At 40.8% G+C, this 20,610-nt stretch overlaps 1 protein-coding gene across 7 annotated transcripts in view; it reads right to left on the bottom strand.

Moving 5' to 3' along the window:
• LOC135178791 (poly(rC)-binding protein 3-like) overlaps window positions 1–20,610 on the bottom strand; it is a 714,994-nt gene that overhangs the window by 187,265 nt on the left and 507,119 nt on the right. The window contains exon 1 of one of the 7 annotated variants that reach the window (XM_064150034.1): window positions 3,933–4,053. The exons of the other annotated variants lie outside the window; for them this stretch is intronic. The gene's annotated coding sequence lies outside the window, so the exon portion shown is untranslated. Of the gene's footprint in view, window positions 1–3,932; window positions 4,054–20,610 lie in introns of those variants that run through there. 7 annotated transcript variants of the gene reach the window in all.

Genomic DNA, 20,610 nt, shown 5'->3' with positions numbered 1-20,610 from the left:
AACTTGATTTTTGTGCTTGACTGACAAATGCTAACATACAATTGCACTTGCTGTGTATTTTCATGGCTTCACAGTCATGTGATGGGCACCTGGACATACTATCATCTCCTTCCTCTCTTCACCCAGACAATGAGCACAAGACTACACGAAAACATACACCAATACAACTAGGTAGACGTCTATTAGAAAGATTTTCTGCTTGATTTTAATCCAGAAGAACTGGCATTGCTCTAGTATTTTTTAATTAAAACCTCCTTATCACTCATTTTTTTGTCTTGTGAAGCATCTATCAATCAGGAGTCATCACTGCAGGATGCACCCAGTGGCAAGAGGTTAATTTATTCCCTCCCCCAACCCCAGACACTGACTTTTTTCTCTCCACCCCCCAACTTCATTAGCTAAATGCACTGAATAAACCTTTACATCCCAGCTAAATCCTATTGGCTGAGGATTTGCTGCTTAATGCTAAAACCCAAGCGACCCATTTTTCTCCTGTTGATACGTCTAATGCTGATGGCAGCCAGCAGAGAATAATACCCAAACTTAAAGTATTTTAATCTAAGGAGCAAAACCCTGAGAATTCTTCACTTTTTCTGCTGCTGCTCATGAACTTTATCCAAGTTGGTGTGTCAAAGCGTCCCTTACTGTTGTGTTGTGTAACAACAGTGCATCTGTTGCTGACCAAATGAATACAACAAAGTGCATCTGTTATTAACAGTGCAACGAGGCCTCTTTAAAGAAAAAATGATCTTGTAAAGACTATGAATGCAAAGTAAATTCCTGTGCATTCTCCAGACTTCAGTCATGACATCATTATAAATGTCTGGAGACTCCACTAACAGAAAATGTTTGGGAAAGACTAACAAGAACAAATAGTTCCAGTGCCACAGACTCACTTTGAGTTTCTTAGGTTTTGCTTTAAACTGTAATAGTGTGTCTTTCTGATTTCTTGTACACAAAAGAAAAGGCTAAAGATTATTCACCAACCCCTGTCTCCTGGTTGCAAGCCCTCCCACTACATCCCCTTGTAATTGCTGTACCTAATCTCACCTTGGCTCATCTACCAAATGCTTTCTCCTCAGTCCACAATAAGGAGTCAAAATAGTAACGGTCAGGTCCCAGCTCTCTTACCACTCAAACTGGATTAACCAACCAGGCACAAAGTCTCCTGAAGTTAACATGGAGAACTTTGTTTCCTTACTGCTCCCAGGGCTACTGCCCTGCCTTTAGTCCTTGCTCTGTATCACACCTCTGACCTCTCTGCTCCCCTTGAAACAAACTGCCATGACCACCTTATATTTTACCACAGCATCTGTCGTTCCAAATCTCTTCCCTCCTGCAAATACCTCTTATGACTGCAACCATACTCCGTTAGCTCTGCAAGCTTCTCCACAACTCTCTACCACAGTGATACACCTTTACCTATTGCAGGGTCCCTCTGCAGCTGTCCCTACAGAACATGCTCAGCCCCAGCCTTCCAGCCATCCCAAGCACGAGGGTGAGCTCAGCCTTGGTGCCCTTATGTTCTCACCCACTTCCCTTCTGCACAGAGCACCATGAAAGGAGCTAACCACCACAGCTCAGCTAAGATAGCCTCTTGCCCTACAATGGCTCTCTGGTGAGTGGCTTCACGCACAGAAAACTGAGCATTCCACTCACGGCTCAAAAAAGTCACCACATTCGGAGTAATCTGTCAGAGAAAGCTATTTCAGCTTGCTCTTGGGTATCCAACCAACACAGGAGTCTTCGGATTTGACTTATATTTTTAATACCGCATTTCACTTTACATTAATATCAGACCTCAATGCCCTACAATACCAAGGCTAGTTTCTGAGAAGGGCTGCATCTTGAAACACCCACCCCAAGCACAATGCATCCTTCACCCTGTAAATTCCTATGGCTTTCAGAGGCTACAAAGGCTGAAAAGAAACAAGGAGCCTGGACACTTGGAAGAATTTCAGTTATCCTGAATAAAAATCATATTTAAAGAACTAAAAGCAAATCTAATATATGACTGAAGATATGCAGCACAGGTTACACATTAAGATTATTAGTACAACGTCAGTTACGAGAAGGCTTTCAAATAAAAGTGCTTTCTGACTGTGCATCTGCGTTAATGCATTTCTTACCAATACCACTAATGGAGCATTCATCATGTTTCTAGCTTCTCTGTAGTAACAGGAAAAACACATTGAGCTATAAGGACAAAATTAATATATCCATGCCACCATGTACACACTTTACAGATATGTTTAAATGGGATCCTTGAAGCAAGTAACAGCAAGAGTTCAATGTTACAGAAACATTCAAATCAGCATAAATTTTTGACCAAGAACAATAAAGAATGAACCAGTGAAATTAACATCTATGTTCCTGAGGACTAATTTTTGCAGCACAGACACCGATGAAAGACAGCAAGGTCTTCTGTAAGAAGCTGGCTATGTTAGCTTGTAAAGAAAACAAAACCATTTTTTATTCATCTAATTATAGATTTAGAAGGTATGGAGAGATAACCACATGATCAATAGAATTTTTCCTTTTATTAAATATCATGAGTAGAACACTTGATAGATGACATTTTACAGAACTTTATGAGTAGGCAAGTCTCAGCTTTTCAGGTTATTTTATTTTTAAAAACTCTTGCCTGAGTTTCGTATGGCTGATTCCTGGATGCCATTTTGAACCATCCTCAGTGACAGTTCATGAACTTTGCACTTTGTAGGGAGAAGCAGTGAACAAATGAATTACCAGCTGCTCAACTCCATTTTTTCTACCATTCTTCTGCTTTCAAAACTATATATAAAAGAAAGAATTAAGACCCACTGCTAGACTGGAAGGCATGCGCACTTCTAACAGCAACTTGGTTTTTAATGTTTTAAGATAGGTATCAATTTCCAGTTATAAACTATACAAGTTGTGTTAAAAAATTATTTGGCAACATATGTTACATGTTTATTTCTCCAGTAGTACTAGCATGGTTATTAGAAACACAAATGTAGATTGTACACCGAATGCAACCATATCCAGTGTTAAGAGGACATTCTATGAGATGTGTTATACATGAAAGAGTTTTGGTGCACAGTAACAGAACTTCTTGTATCTTTAAAAAAAATAATAGCATTATTAACGATAACGAAGAAACAGAGTTTCTCATTACTGTTATTATAAAGCCACCATATATTTCTTGGCTTCTTTAAGAAACACACTTTTAAGTTCAAATTTTTCTCCCGTTTGCACACAGCACAGAATGTTTGTTGACTTGAGCTGCTGACATTAGGAACTTAAAAACTTAAGAAAGCCTCCAGAAACACCACATGAAAGACATTAATGTTCTACGCTAATGCTCCCAAAGTATGGGACAACATTCTAGCTCAGTTACATTTGCCAGTGATGATGATTTACAGTAAGACATAAACTTTGCCGCTGCCTATCTAATCTCTTCACAGACCCTGGGGTTTCCCTTGGCCTCTCCTCATCTCACGTTAAACTTTTCAGGAAAGTCTTTACGCAAGGGCGGCTGCAGCAAAGTGGGGGAACACAGGCATACCGCTCGCCAGAGGATATTGCCGCATTTCAGCCCCGGAACCGCCGGCTCCAGCGGGGTTACTCACCCGCGGGAAGCCCACACTGTACAGCTGACAATCCCTAACAGATACTTCAGCGTAGCTCACTTCTGCAGGTGACAAACGAGCCCCTTCTCCACACAAACCACTTCCACAGCAACTTGATGGTTTAATTGTCTAATGACTTTGCCCACCTCAGCCTGGGCAGGCAGAGAAGTGAAACTCGGCCCTTAAAACACCCACAAAGCAGCACACTCGGCTCCTGCAAGCTCCAAACAAAGCACAGCCGCCCCCTCGCTTCCGCAAGCCCAGGAGGCAGGGCAGAGTCCCCCTCGCTTCTCCCCTTCCTGCACAGGCAGCGGTACCCACCTGCTGCGCGGCCTCCCGCGCCCGGCCGGAGCCCCACGCCGCTCCCTGCGCGGGGCCGTGCCGCCACTCGCTCCCGCCGCTCTGCGCGGAGCCGCAGCCAGTCGATCCGAGCCGCTCCCGCCGCCCTGCGCGGGCTTATGGCCGACAGCCCCAAGCCCCACCAGAGCCAGGCAGAGCTGCGACTTGGAGCGTTTCCTTCCCCCCACCCCCTCCTTTTTTTCCCTTTTTAATGCTTAGTTTCCCTTCTTCCCCCCCTTCCCTCCCGTCTCCCCGTTTTGCTTCCCTCCCTTCACTGGTTTAGCCCCTGGCAGACAGGCACGAGCCAGCCCAGGCGCGCTCACAGCACCCCCTCCACCAATCACTTCAATTAGTGCCACATGAGAGGAGCTTCTGCCCAAAATCTGCTTAAGAAAAGGCCAGAGGGCAGAACAATCTTCTTTACTAAACAATGACCAGAAGCTGCTATAAATATCCAAACAAAAGCACTGTCAAGGCCAGGAATGTCACATCCTAATGTGATAAAATTGTGAATACCCGATGTAGGTCAGAAGTACAAAGGAGTAATAATAAAAAACAACCAAACAACAACAACAAAACCCCAAACAACCCCCCAAAAACAGTTCCCAGCTTCCTACCTTCTCCCCAATTCCTAACCTTGCAGTATCTCATCAGAGTTCTATATTTCTGGGTGCCAAGCTGCTATGGTTCTGAGGTCCCAGGCGGCTCTCTCACAATCCCTTTGTGACAGCTGCACACTAATATTTATAGGTACCCAAGTCTGTGCACCTTATATAACCAAGAACAGTGACCATGGCTGGTCAGAGGTAGCTTCCAATCCCACAGATGCACTTTAGCACACAAATAGTGTCAACAATGGTGTCTCTAAATTAAAACATTAACAAGTTTCCCAATACACCAAATAAAGTGCAGCCTAGCACATTTTTATCAAAAACTGAGGGATTTAGCCATACTTTATGCTCGCATATTCTAGCACTGTGAGGAGAAATTCCAGTCTGAGGTTTCTAGCTATACAGTGAATTACAGCTGACAACTAACATCCAAACAACAAAACCAAAACACCCTTGTTCAAGTAAAGTGCCTCCTCCAGACATAAGGAGATTGTGCACCTCTTTACAGATCTCCAATTCACACCATCCAACTACCTGGACTGCCTTTATGATCATGGAGAGGGTGGGGCAGGGCAGAGCAAGGAAGTGGGTTTGGTCTCATTTGACTGCTTGTAAACTGTGCAGGATGACAACAGAGCAGGATGACAACAGTTAGGGCTATCTGAGACGAGGCAGATCATCTCTATCACCTATTTTTCCCCACAAATGTTTCAAAATGTAATCTGTGTAAAGAGGAGGCACTCAGCTGATGTCCCTCCAACTCTCACGTCTCCATGTTTATGTACAGATTTATGTAAAAATAGTTGATCTTACTAACTAATTTCATGTTCTTTAGAACTGTATTAAAAGCTGTCTGAAATTATGTCGGTTTCCTCTGTTCAGCTTCCACCAGCTCAGCAATAACCTTCTCTTCTACTACAAATAAATGTTAGTTTTTTCCATTCAATTCCCATGCCACCCTCTCAGTTTGTCCCACTGAAGTGAACTTCATTTTGCTTCCTTAAACTCATTCACATACAGACTTATTCTCAAAGCATCCTTATCCTCAACAATATCCAGAGATTTTTTATTGCTGTTTCATTAATTCCTTGAATTTAAGCATGTGCCAAACATAACAAAGATCATTAGAACATCATTTGAAGAAGCATTCTAAAGAGACATTAAAGTGAAGCTCATGCAAAATCCTAGTCCAAAGATCATGTGCACAGACTTGCAAGAACAAAACTTCCCACAAGATTCCCAGACTTCCTAGCTTTAACAAGGACAGAAATATTCTTTATTTCAACAAAGAGCTCTCAGTAATCCAGAGTGCACAGACATAGAACAATAACACCAACACAGACACTACAGACTGAGCATTGTTGGGCCAAAGCTGCCAGCCTGCAAGCAGACAAAGACCTCCCTGAGGGTGGAAGAGAGTGAAGCAGAGATCCTTGTTCTGGCACAAGCAGAGTGGACGTCCAGCCCAGCAGCTGGATGTATCTCAGGATGTTCAGCTGTATTTGCAAGGTATTGCAATACAGCATATAAATTCTGCCACTCCCTCTGTCTGGTCTTTATATAGGATCCCAAGCAGGGCCACCCTGGGTGTCCACAGCAGCAGAAACATTCTTTGCATTGCAAAAGATTGGACCGAGTCTTTGCTGAAGGAAAAAAAACAACCAACCAATAACCCTCAAAACCAAAAGACCCTCCAGGTAAGCATGAAAAGATTTTTTGGAATAATGAGCTTACCTGGGAAAAAACACGACCTGTGACTTACATAACTGCGTAGTTGTAACTCAGTAACAAGACATTAAAAATAAGTCACTAATGAGGTGAAATGCCAGATTGTGTGCATGGTATAAAAACCTAAGCAGCCAGGCAGATGAATAAATATGTGAAACTAAGCCACTGGTTCCAGAAGTAAAAGACTCTTACCCCCTGAATTTTGGATATTTTGGGTATCTTTCACTTCCTGGATCAGCTATTGATATAGAGTTCAAAGGGGGCAGGGAGCAAATTATAAAAATAAATAACATTTTCTAATTTTGCCAAGAGCCCCTGTTTGAGTTGAACTGTCTTGACCTGGTCCTCATTTTACAAGCTGCTTTTCTACAACAGCTTCTCCAAATTATGGATAGAAAGGCTGGATGACTCTTGCAGCTCTTTTAAGGATGCTGAAAGTGAGGAAAACTGCACACATGCCTCACAGAGAGGTATTCAGAAGGACTCTGTTTTGTAAGCTTGAAGAGTATTCAAAACTCCATTTGCTTTACAGACCAAAATACTGCATTTGACAATAAATGTAGATGACAGAAATCTTCATAAGCAACATCTACAAAAGAAAACTCATAAAGAAAAGATACTGCTTAGTTTGTAAACAATTTAGTATATATTTGCAACTCTAAATAGTTTATAAAATGTTTAGTCGGTTGGTTTCCAGTAACAGATCAGGGTAAGATTTGCTCTTCTATAGAAAATTAGTACAATTTCCTGGAAAGTGCTTTAAGTTAACTCATTATGGAAGTGGAGACTCAGATCAGACACATTGGGTCCTAGTGCTTGACATAATTTCCTGGAGAAGTAAGTCTATATATGAAAAGCTTTCCTCAAGCACTGGTTGAAGTTTTCCCTTAAACACTGTTTTACTTGATAAGTGAAAACTGACACCACCACCAAATCATCTAGAGTTAGTGTTCTTTTTGTTTAACATCTCCCTGCTCTCAGAAAAAAAACCAATAATGGATTATGTTTTTTCTTTGTCTGCATAAAATGTGGCAGTTCCGGAGATAAAGACGTATTCAGCTGAGCAATTAAACAGCTAAATAAATGAATCAGCAGAGCAGAAGTGACAGATTTAATTACTGCTTAAAGCTAGGAGGGGTAACTAATTATAGGGTTCATGAACCGCACGCAATTCTTCTTCTTAAGCATGTACTTTGATTCTTTTGGATCAAGCTCTAAGCTTCATGAATGTGGTAGCACCATGCACCAAATTAAAAAAACAGAACAAAACAAAAAACCCAAACCCACCTCTCCAAGATTTGGAAAACCAATGAAAACAGTTAATCTTTGATGAAAAAATAGTCAATACTGTGTTTTAAATTCCTACATTCAGTGGATTGGATACTGTGAGTTAGGGGAACTTTCTTTTAAACAGGCTCTGTAAATGTAGTTCTCAAAAAAATGAAAGCACAGTGAAATGCACTGGATATCAATAAACCAAAGATTGCCACAGAAAGCTGTGGCATTTGAGGGGTAAAGCATTTAGCTATATTAAGTGATTAGGAGCCCTATTCATCAGAAAGCATCTCTATCTGGGAAGCCTGACAAAGTTGTTGAACTCTCTTCTGCTTTGGTCAGTCCACCACATCAAGCACACAGCTCAGAAGTTGATTTTTTTTGCCACTGCAAAGCCACTACCAATGAAAACAACCCTCTTTCTTAGTTTCTGCCTTCTGTCCTATTTTTCCAATTTGCATTTACTTTAGCATCCTAATTTTATCCTTGTTTGATAAGACTGTCAATACTAATTATTTGATCTTCATGTTAAAATTGTGAGCCTTGCAGACTCACACAGAACTCATCCCCTCACTGCATTGTGTCACATCTATGCGCAATGAAGTGCATATTTTTGGTGAGTTCACAGCTACCTTATAAAGACGGAAAGAGACAAATACCATTTCAGAAAAAGAAGGCAAGGGAAGAGAGACCAAGCTATCTTTAAAGAATTAAAAAAAAAAAAAGGCATTATTGTAGTTAAGAGAGGAGGAGTCTTTCATTTGTAGCCAGTGGTTTTCTAAAAGTAAGATCTCAATGTGTTTGGATGTCTGTTTTCACATTTTTTTTTGTATCTGTGAAGAGTAGTGCACTAACTGTGCACTGCTGACCTCATACATTATTCTGAAAAATCTCTTGAAAAAAACTAAAACCAAGAACACAATAAAACATCTTACTCCTAGGGAAGATCTAAATTCACAACAGCTATATCTGTGTTCTCCTTCCACACCACCAGTAATTCTGTCAGAATTAATATAGTTGTCTCCAAATGTAGGGCGATCCCAGGGAAGGCTCACTGGACAATCACTAAGGCCATCATCATCCAAGATTATAATATCAGCTCTGCTTGGCAGAAATTCTGTTCTGTAAAGGCAGCCAAAACCAAGGTCTATTGCATCAATAAACTCCGAAATGAATCCTATCTTTAAAATCAATGCCGGGCCTTCTGTATCAAGACTGTATCCACAGGGAACCAGGAGCACTGTACATCCAAAATAAGGTAAAACCTGGATTTTTTTTCTTTTATTTAAAAATGGAATTATGCAACAGCTGTATAAAAGTGACAACCCTGGCCTAGAGTTCCAGTGTAGTTAGAGCAGAAGAAAATGTACTTAGTACCTAGACACACAGCAAGACAGAGAGGAGCTGTTCTTGTAGAGAGATACAGAGATACTATATCTGAAATGTGACATAGAGACTGCATTAGTGCTCATACCATAGGAATTTTACAACATCTGTTATCCATGTCAATAAAATGTGATGTCTATAGAAAGTCACTCAAGACAGGACATGATCATCATTTGCATCCAAAAGCACAGACCCAAAGACACTAAAAGTATCTGAAAGTGGAAGTCTCAAAGAAGTGAGCTCACCACCTGGGAGGAAGGCTAACTGTGAATCCACCATCTTCTGCTCTTGCCACAGGGCAATGGAAAAGAAATCTCTCAGGGCACTCGAAACAAGAGCCGTAGTTAAATATAGATCAGAAGCAAATTTGTCATTGTTTTATTTATACCCTTTTACTCTCTATTGTGCACTTGAATGTTTGCCCTTAAGTCTTGCTGAACATAATTTTGCAGTCTTTCACTACCCAGCCAGTCTGATGCAGTGTGGAGACAAGATGAAACAGAGTGAAACCAGTAGGTTCTCAGTAGACAACAAAGAAAGATGCATAGGGTGTCTTAAGACATGTGTGTTTCCTCTGACAGAGCCATGGAAGCCAAACATTGTCAGGTATTTCGTTCCTATTTTCAGTGGGTCACTGAGGGATGAATAGGAGGACTTCATTAGCAGGTAAAGGGTTAGCCCTAACAGGCATGAATGAACAGCTGTGTTCTCCAGGGCTCAGTATTAGGGCCAATTCTACTTAATGTCTTTGTCTGAACAAGGAGATTGAGTGCAGGTAAGTTTGCAGGTGACGCTAAGTTGGGAGGGAGTATTGATCTGTTTGAAGGTAGGAAGGCTCTACAGAGAGACTTGGATAGGCTGAATCAATGGACTGAGACCAGCTGTATGAGATTTGTTAAGGCCAAGTACTGGGGTATTGCTCTTCAGTCACAACTGCCTGCAACTCTATAGTCTTGGAGAAGAATGGCTGGAAAGCAGCCCAGCAGAGAAAGATTTGGGGATGCTGACTAACAGCCAGCTGAATATGAGCCGGCAGTGTGCCCAGGTGGCCAAGAAGCCCAACAGCATTGTGGTCTGTATCAGGAATCATGTGGCCAGCAGGACTAGGGAAGTTGTTCTTCCCCTGTACTCAGCACTGGCACATCTTGAGTACTGGGTTTAGCTCTGGGACCCTCACTACAAGAAAGATATTGAGGTGATAGAGCATGTCCAGAGAAGGGCAACAAAGCTGGTGAAGAGTTTGGAGAACATATCTTTTGAGGAGTGGTTTAAGGAACTGGGGTTGTTTAAATCTGGAGAAGAGGGTTCTTAGAGGACACCTTATTACTCTCCACAACTACCTGAAAAGAGGCTGTAGGGAGGGAGGTGGGTATTAGTCTCTTCCCCCTAATAACAAGTGATAGGATAAAAGGAAATGGCCTGAAATTGCACAGGGAAGGTTTAGATTAGATATTAGAAGAAACTTCACTCAAAGGGTTTTCAAGCACTGGAAGAGGCTCCTGTGGGAGATGGGGCACCCCTTGAAGACCATGCCTGAGCAAAACTCAGAGAAAATTCCTTCTTCCCCCTGGAATAGTGGTAAACTAAAGAGGAAACAGCCATATGCAGTAGGAAATAAGGAGTAGGAAATCCAGTCCTTACAAGCCTCACAAAACAACTCTTCACCTAATACAAATCACAAAAAAGGGGCTAATAGTATGACTTACTGTCACACCTAGGAAGAATTAGAATAAAAAGCTGTCTTGATTTCTAAAATGAGATGTTGTAGAATTCTGCAATATGAAGGGGTATCTCAAGCACTGGATGGACCAAGAGAACAGTGCAAAGATGTAAAGCTCACTTAAGTTTTAAGGTTTGCAAGCTTGTAGGAGCAAAGCTTCAAGGCACAAATATCAGTCAGTCGTGGAAATGTTCTAGACGCATGGCAGAAAGTGAAGTTGGAAGGTCAAAACTGAACCACCTTTGTAGTTCAAATCTCAAATCACAGAACATCCACCTTGAATGAATGAAAACTAGTTACAACACTAACCCGTTGAGCTGACAATAAATAACCTGGGGCAGAAAAAGAAGAAATTGAGATAGCTAGGAGTGGGGAATGAAATGCTGATAATGTCATCTGCATTTTGGAACAAGTAGCATGGTGCCTGCAGCACTGAGACCAAGCATGTTCACTGAATTTCTAAACATGAATAATGCCAGGATTATTTCTCACTTAAGACTACAAACACCTTGCATGTCTTCTGTAGCCAGCACAAGGCTTTTCAATGAATCAGACAAAACTGACATCCACTTCTCCTAAAATAACAGATGGGATAAGGCCACCCCTAACTGCTGCAGGAAAGTGGGGAATTGCAATGGAGAGATCTAGAGGATCCACACTGCTAATCTGGCTGCCTCTGGGGACTGATACTAGTCAGCTATCACAGCTGCTGGCACTGGGCATTCTACCAATAGTTTCCACTCCTACTTTAGGGACAGCAGCAGTTTCAGACAACCTGTTTTTCCCTGTCCTAATATGGACAAAATTAGGGAGGGTGGATGTTAAAGGATGTGCACTTTGTCTTCCCAGCAGCCTGCTACCCTTGCTTATAGCCAGTTCTCTTTGCTGCTGGAAGCTGAGGATTCAATTTAACTTTGCTTGGTTTGCATTCTCAGAAAATTCAGCAAAGACTACTTCACCAGATTTATATTATAGAGCTGAGGGCCTTGACCCTTGATCCTTTGTGTCAGTCTTAGTTCCATCTTCAAGGTCATCAGTATAATGCAGTTCCCAAACAATTAATCTCTGTAGTGGTTCTGGGTGTTGCCTGCCACACCCCCCTCCCTCCCACCCAGCAATGAATTCACCCAGACTAGACTCAGCTGGCTAGAAGTTAAGGACTGAAGCTTTATATATACAGCTTAGCACAATATACAAGCAGTTATTTACAATATATTACAACTATTTACAACTACATACAGTTATATACAAGTTAAAAGCAATACAGAAACACAGTACCCCTCCCAGCAGCCAGAGTGCCCAGGAGGGGCTCCCAACCACTCTTCCACCTTCTTTCCACCACCCCCTCCCACCCTCTCCTTTATCTTAGGTTCTCTCTCTTACATGCAAAGTGAGTCGGAAGAGGTCAGCAAGGGAGTTTAAGAAGCAGAATGGGTAGTTGGAAAGTGTGCAGGATTAGGCAGAAGCCAGGCAGAGACTGTCTTATCTGTATTTGTATTCTTTTTTTTTATATGTCTAAGCAAAGCTATGAATGAAATAGACATTGCCAATAATAACAGCCAATAATTTAATTTCTCTCATTAAAATATTCCAATTAGCTTCAAACCAGCACACGCTCTAATGATCAATAATATTTTAATATGTTGTCCATGTTGTGCTCTTCAAGTTCCTTATGAAGAGCTTGAATGAGTGAAATTCTTCATGTAAAAGACTACTGTGAGGTATTTCAATATGCTGGTGCAACATAGGAGTTAGTGCAAAGATATACCCAGGAATTATGTCTGTATACACCTATATGCTTACAAGAGAGGAACCTGCCATTTGAAGTCTGCTGATGACTGAGGAATTCTGGGCAGCAACCCAAGGATGAAATCTGCCTTGGGTTTGCAGGATCTGCTAGCTACTGAAATTCTGTCAAAGCATCTAGAAGCTTTGCTGCCTTGGTCTTCCTCAGTTCTGAGGCAGGACATGCATACATGCATGCATATATCCATAGCTAAACCTCTGTTTATGTCTTGGTATAGTTTTCAGAAAACAGGCTGCAATCTGCACTGAAACCTGTAATCAGAGCTGATTATTTTGGTATGATCATGTTTTCATCTGTGTACATTTCCTCAAACTGTTCTTTTCTCCTTCTTCTCTGTTATCCATGCATGCATGCCCACACCAACCCTTCCTTTCTCTATTAATTTTTTGCAAATGGTTTATATTTGATTTTTTTCCCCCATACTTTGAGTATTATGAGCATTCCCTTTAATACCTTTTCCAAGGGGACACAAAAGAGAGAGTAAGTCATGCAGAAAAATAATTAATTTTTAAATTTGAATACATAATGTTTGGCAGGGAAAGGCATAATGTTTGGAGGGTAAGGCAGGGAACATGGAAAGAGGAATTTCACAGAGTTCTCATTTTATTCTGGACCATTTCAATACACAGTACAGTAAATAGATTACTAGAAGTTCTTCTGAAAGTGGAAGTCGTTTCCCAACCAGAAAAAAGAGAAGAGACTAGAAGCTCTGGCAAGTTAAATTTAATAAGCCCAGCCAAAAAATACTTAGAAAAGCAATTTGCTAAAGGCATAAACCCAATAATAAAATGTTTTTTAAACACATCGGTAACAAGAAGTCTGCTAGAAAGTCTGTAGGGCTGGTAAGTAACTGAAGTATGGTAGGGGAACTCACATAAGATCACACTGTACAGCAGCAAAGTGAAAAGAATTCTTTACATGAGTTTTCATTGCAGAAGATACCTTGGGTGTTCCCAGGCCAAAACATATTTTTAGAAGGAACAAACTCCTAAAAACTGACTAGACAATAGGAGACATAATAGAAGTAAATGCTCAGTGTCCACAATGCAGAGAGATTTCTAGTGAGCCAGTGCAGGGAACTACATTGTCCAAAATAGGTGTCAGTAATTTGGATAAGACTGAATAGTGAGGTGACAATCACACTAGGTTGTTTTGGGTAGTAAAATCCACGGGTGACTGAAAACTTACAGAAAAATGTCAAATCTATGTGATTGATGACAGAAGTACAAATGACATGTAATGCAGATAGATATTGAATTTGGAATAAAACCAGAGTCTTAGCTATACATACCCACTGATGAGCTCTAAGTTAGCTGCTGCCACTCTGAAGTATGGCTACTGCAACTGGAGAAACCTGGTGCCACTCTATGAAAACATCACCCCAAAGCAAATGGAATCTTTTGAAATAAAAGCAAGCAGTTTTACTGTTACAGAGAGAATGTCCTTTTTCTTCTAAGTCCCTACTTACCTGGAGTAGAAAACATATAGACAAAGATTCTAAGTGAGATAATTGAAGGTAAGGGACAGTATCTGTGTGAGGAGCAATAAGCAGGTTGGCAAAACTCAGTTTGGAGGAAAACTCAGAAAAAATATGCAAAAAGCACTAATACAGTGTGTTAATTTTTACAGAATGGATCAATAGGTATACAATAAAGCACTAGAAAATACTGCAGATGTTAAAATCCTGAATAAATTTTAAAAAGCAATGAAACAAATTAATGGGACATCCCATCTCCCCTGCCCTTTGTTTATTAGAAACAAAGGATTAATTTCTAGCTCAGTCCATAAAATTCGTACGTGGAAGGTCTGAGAAAAGTACTGGAAAATGTATTCTCCTAAATCTGCCATCTTACATTCTGGAAGTATATGTTGTAATCTGTATTTAGAAAAATATCCCAGGCCCAGAAGAGACACTTTTCTGTTCTTACTTTTGGAAGAGCTGTGCCCTGAGGAAATCTGCACAGTTCACCATGGTAGCACAGGGCTGCTCTAGTAACATGTGTCAGGACAGCAAAAGGAGGCCAGGAGGTTTCTCATCTTGTGCTGGGAGCACTGTCACATCTGTACCTAAAGCTAAGAAGTCTCAGAGCCCGGATATTCATCTAGTACAGAAGCTCTGACCGTTGCTCTGGCTGTCACTGAAGCTAGGTGTTTATTTCACTAAGTAGTGCAGATTTTCCTCAAAAGACCAGAAGAGGAAGGATTAAGTCTTTCCTTCTTGAGAAAAATCCCTTCTGCTCACTGATGCAAGGGACAGTATTTTGAAGTAGGTCTTGATACAAAGCTGGTGAAAGGTTTTGAATGAGAACTAATTTCCTGTATCCTGGAAGGAAAAATCCCACCAAAGCCCACAAAATTTTCTTGCACTTCCCCAATCTCTAAGGCTCCTCAGATTTATTCTCTAAGCAAAATAATTTTTGCAAAGTTGAGAAAACTGATGAAGATAATGGTTTATATTTTACACAAAAGAAATAAGCGAACCAGGAAAATATTAAAATATTGAAATCCACAAACGATTCTGGCAGCCTGGTATACGTGACCACTCCTACAATATTTCCCAGCCACGATGACATATTTTGGTAGCAATAATAAGCTGTATTTTCACTGTGCTTTTTCCTCAAAATACAGAATGCTCCAGGAACATTATTTAAACCTTTAAAGTATTGATTTGTAAATAGTGATCCATGACAAAGTCTGCTAATATGTCTTGAAAATAAATTGCAAAAAATTCCACTCAGCAGCTGATAAATTTTTTTTGCTACCTGTCAATGTCTGTTTTACTTCTAAGCAACCCAGTCTCACCTCCTTTGCAACTCACAGTGCTGCCTAATTTAAACATTCCATAATATATTTTTTTTTGTTTTAGTCCTAACTCATGAGCCTGTGAGATCTCCAATTAACTCTGGTTTTATTTTATCCACAGAAGAAAAGCAAAAGGAGGAACACAGTTTTTTACTCCCACCTGTTATGTTAAGAGAAACTGAATGAGTGTTTGACAGGTAAAAATATAAAGGAGGAACCCTAAAATTAAAACAGTATTGGACTTAAATTCACTTACGTTTGTGAGTTTGGGTGAATTCCAGAAACTGACAGCATTTTGCCTTTTCTTTGACATGTATATTATGTTCACACAGCCTCCATTAAAATGCCATGTAATTAACTTAGGATACAAGAGATAAAATAGGGGAGAGAACAACAAAGATAATTTTTCATCAGGATTTTCATTAAAAAACCCAGTGTTACAGGGATTAATTTCAGCAGTGTTTTGCCCTTATTATTGCTTGTCAGACAGTATACAAGGATCCAACAGGATATTTGGTTGGGAAACATTTGCAGTATCACATCCTACATCAGCATTATCAAGGTGAGTTATTTACCTACACTGACCACAGTTCATAATCTGAAATGTTCATAGAATTACAGAATGGTGTAGTTTGGAAAGGACCTCAGAGATCATCCAGTTCCAGGCCCCCTGCCATGGGCAGAGACACCTCCCACTAGAACAGGTTGCTCAAGGCCTCATCCAATGTGGCCTCGGACAACTCCAGGGAGAGAGCATCCACAGCCTCCCTGGGTAACCTGTGCCAGTGTCTCATCACCCCCACTGTAAAGAATTTCTTCCTAATATCTAGCCTAAATCTATCCTCCTCAAGCTTAAAGCTGATCCCTCTAGTCTTATCACTACAAGCCCTTGTGAAAAGTCCCTTCCCAGCTTTCTTGTAGGCCCCCTTCAGGTACTGGGTACTAGAGCCTTCTTTCATCCAGGCTGAACAGCCCTAACTCCTACAGTCTGTCCCCATAGGGGAGGTTCTCCAGACCTCTGATTAGCTTTGTGGCCTCCTCTGGACCCACTCCAGCAGTTCAATTTCCCTCATGCTAGGGGCACCAGAACTGGATGCAGTACTCTAGGTGGGGTCTCACGAGAGCAGCATAGAGGGACTGGCCACATTTCTTTTGATGCAGTCCAGGACACAGTTTGCCTTCCTGGTTGCAAGTGCACATGGCCAGTACCTGTTGAGTTTTTCATAACTTCAAGATGCTTGAGTGTGTCCAGAGAAAGGCAACAAGGCTGGTGAGAGGCCTTGAGCACAAGCCCTACGAGGAGAGGCTGAGGGAGCTGGGATTGTTTAGCCTGGAGAAGAGGAGGCTCAGGGGTGACCTTATTGCTGTCTACAACTACCTGAGGGGAGGTTGTGGCCAGGAGGAGGTTGCTCTCTTCTCTCAGGTGGCCAGCACCAGAACAAGAGGACACAGCCTCAGGCTGCGCCAGGGGAAATTTAGGCTTGAGGTGAGGAGAAAGTTCTTCCCTGAGAGAGTCATTGGACACTGGAATGGGCTGCCCGGGGAGGTGGTGGAGTCGCCGTCCCTGGAGCTGTTCAAGGCAGGATTGGACATGGCACTTGGTGCCATGGTCTAGCCTTGAGCTCTGTGGTAAAGAGTTGGACTTGATGATTTAAGAGGTCTCTTCCAGCCTTGATGATACTGTGATACTGTGACACCCCTGGTCATTCTCCTCAAGATTGCTCTTGAGCCACTCCTTGCCCAGATTATACTTGTCCTTGGGACTGCACCAACCCAGTTGTAAGACCTTGCAGTTGGCCATGTTGAACTTCATGAGACTGGAGAACCAACTCTAATCTCAGGTTCTGAATTATCCTACCACCTTCACATCATCTAGGTAGTGTTCCTATCCAGCCTTCACAATTTTTACTTTTCTGCAAAATGTTCCTCTTGTAAAGCAGAGCACTTTGGAGTTTACAGCACATTGTAAAGTAATTACACCAACCCCCTAACAAAGTGCCACTTGAGAATCTGGCAGTATTACTTTAAATAATCTCTTAGGCTCCCAATATCTCTCTAAGTATCCTGTGTTGCCACGTAGTTGAATTGGTCCTGATTCTCAAGCAGTATTTCAAACAAAAATGCTGTCATTGTGCTTTAAAGTGTTGGTTTGCTGATTTTCCGTCAGTTCCCTGCTTTCCTAAGAGCTGTCTCAATATACTACAGGTTCAAACCTGCTTTGCTTGCATCTTCTGTCATAATCACATTATGAGATGGCACATACATTCATTTGGCTGAACGGGAATGTTTAGAAGTTTCAGGTTAAGAAGATGACTCAGTTTCCTTATTTAGCCAAAATATTCTGAGTGTCTATCACATTAATCCATTCATTAAATAACAAAATGTGCCTTCTCTCTTTTTCTCTCTTGTAATTTTTTTTATTCACAGTTTCCTGATCCTTCTGTCCTCGTATGTTTCTTTCTCCCAATCTGTTGATCTCTTTTCTTCTTTTTGCTATTCCTGTACTTGCTCTTCCTCCTGTGCCTCTTCACTCCTCTGATAGTCCCTGCTATCCTACTTCTACATAACACTACCAGTTATTCCCAGCTTCTTCTATTCACATCCAGCCTCCTTTTTATTTATGCTGCTTCTTTTCCTGGAGCATATGTACATGGCAGGAAAATGGCAGCTTTCTCATTTTCCAGTCCTTCACATGAGGAAAATCTGTGCTATTACATACAGTCTAAAGGTCGTCTGCAGCAATGCCCCGTTTACCAAGTGCCCCAGAAGTAAAGGAAAACCATTTATGTTGAATGTCCTGCAGACTACAGAGCTATTCTAGGCAAGAGCAGGTCCTGTAAGTGACACACATGACAGTGGCTCCATGGCAAACTGTAGGTCCTGCTCTTCTTTGAAAGTCTTCAAGACTGCTGGGTGCATAAAACAAGTTAAGTTGGATCAAACTTCAGGAAAAGTGATTTCCCCCTCCTCTCCCAGTACTAGATGTTCTTTTTAAAGTATTAAAGCCACTCATCAGAGCTAGTTCTCTGAGCAAGGCCTGGGGCTTCTGAATACAATGACAACACAGGCATGAAAGCATTTCTTTTGTGCCACAATGGAGCTATATAATATAATGTAAAATAAAAAAGTAGAAAATCTAGAGTCAGAACATTAGAATTTTCACTTTGATTTTTCTTCCTTAGATGTTAAACCCATCAGACAGGCTGGTATGTAGGCAACCCCTTATTGAAATAGAATTATGGCAATTGTATCCACTGTATGGAAACATATTGGGTAGTAGTGGCTAATTAGTTCAATTGGCTTTTTTCCCCCAAACAATCATTATAACTCCTAGATATTAATTATAACACGTCTTTAAAAATATAATCAATTATAGCTAAGACTGTGTAGCTGCTTATAGTGGAAAATATGCACCTTAAAATAGAAGACTTATTTAAAATTATATGTGTTATGAAACACATAAAATCTATTAGCACACACAAATTCATAAGCTAATTTGTGTTTGCCATCAGGGCACTGTAATGGCACAATAGTCTCTAGCTGGTAATCTAGAGCACAAGTAAAGCTGTGAATTTGCTTTTCTGAAGTCTACCAGCAATATTTCCACATTCACCATGTCTTTCATAAATGACCTAGTCCAATGTGCAGGGGGTTGGATTATGCTTACTTCCATTAGATATCATCCTTTATGGACCAGCTATAAGCCATTGCCACAAAACTTATTGAAGGACACTGACTTCTATGCCTATTTTTTTCCGCTTAGGTGACTCTAAAACTTTAGATACAGGAATTTAAATGGAAGTCAGGCCATCTGTCTATGACCTTCTTTCCTTAACTCATCCTCTCAGCCTCTCCTTCAGGCCAATCAGTGGGATAGGTTATAAGGATAACGCAGATGCCAAGCATGTATGGAAATATGGCTAATGTGTGAAGAGTGGTAAGAATTACTTCCTCCAAATTCATGTCTCATTTTTAATATAGCCACATCTGCATACAGGGCAACACCATGGCTGCAGACATACAAATTTCTGAAATTTCATTCTGCTTTCTTTCACCTTTCTTTATGAATGATGCTGATAACCATTACCTTTCAAATTCCTTAGAAAAGGCACAGGAAAGGACTTTCACACAACACTTTTAAAACAAATCTGCCTTGCTAGACTCTAGGTTATAATAAATCTAAAGCAATTTCTGTTCACTAGGTAAAACTAGGGAAACAGAAACATGATTGTTAGAAATGTGACAAAATACAGTTAAACGTGGCAAATAATTAATAGTTTTAGCCTCTTTGTGCAATGCTGCCTCCATTCACAACTATCACAAAGTCACACTTTTCACTGTCTGGCTATATAAATAAAATGTCCAGGATGTAACCTTGCCCTTGCTGCCTTTATACTGACCGACTTCTTGGCACCTAAAATCATGTGGGCAACAGGCAGGTTTTATCAACTCAGTAAAAACTTGGGAGGGACTGAGAGGTGTGGTTTTGTTTGCTTGTTTGGGGATTTTGATTGGTTGTTTTTCTTTTTTTCTCCCCTTCCCTTCTTTTTTCTCCCCTCCTCCCCCTCCTCCCCATTCTGGCAATCAGTGCAGCTTCCAGAAATTGGCGTGCATGGGCTAGAGGAACACTAGTGTACTTTTCTGTAAGTCTTACAGTGATCAGGATAGGAAAGACACACAGTTATCCTCACTTTAAAAGAAGCAATGTAAGGAAACTACAAGACAGTGCAATATCTATCAGTGTCACTGTGAGTAGAATTTGCCTCATGTGACTTTTTTTTTTTTTTTAATGAAAAATCAATAAATATCAAACAATTATAACACAAGCAACTTCTCTCATCACAGCCCATAATGAAATGGTGCTTTAGATGTAAGGCTAATGCAAAGCTGTATTTCAGCCATGCTTTGGAGGTCACAAAAGCCAGGATTCTCCACAGTTGTTCACTATCACTAAATAAATTTTCAGCTATTCTTTTATTTACTTATTTCACTTCTCGCCACATTCTCTGGATGGGGGTCAGTTTAAAAACATTTCTGTTTTGGCTTACAAGTCCCACAAATGCTTTTATTATGTTTCTTAGTATAAACTATTAGTCTTTTAAAATGCATACTGATGTTTTGAACCATCACAGAAGTGACTGTGAAGGTGTTTAGAGCTTGTCTGAACCTGAGCTACCCAAGGATGCACCATACTGCTTTACCCAAGGCAAATGATCCAGAGCAAAGGGCAGTTAAATAATAAAGATAACCACTTACCACTTACTACACATATGTGTATGCGTGTATATATATGCACATACATTTGCTATAGATTCTCTTCTGGTTTGAGGC

Source organism: Pogoniulus pusillus, chromosome 10, assembly GCF_015220805.1.
Source record: "Pogoniulus pusillus isolate bPogPus1 chromosome 10, bPogPus1.pri, whole genome shotgun sequence".
Lineage (NCBI taxonomy): Eukaryota > Metazoa > Chordata > Aves > Piciformes > Lybiidae > Pogoniulus > Pogoniulus pusillus.
The sequence above is the reverse complement of the archived record's forward strand: the minus strand, read 5'-3'. Positions and strand labels throughout refer to the sequence as shown.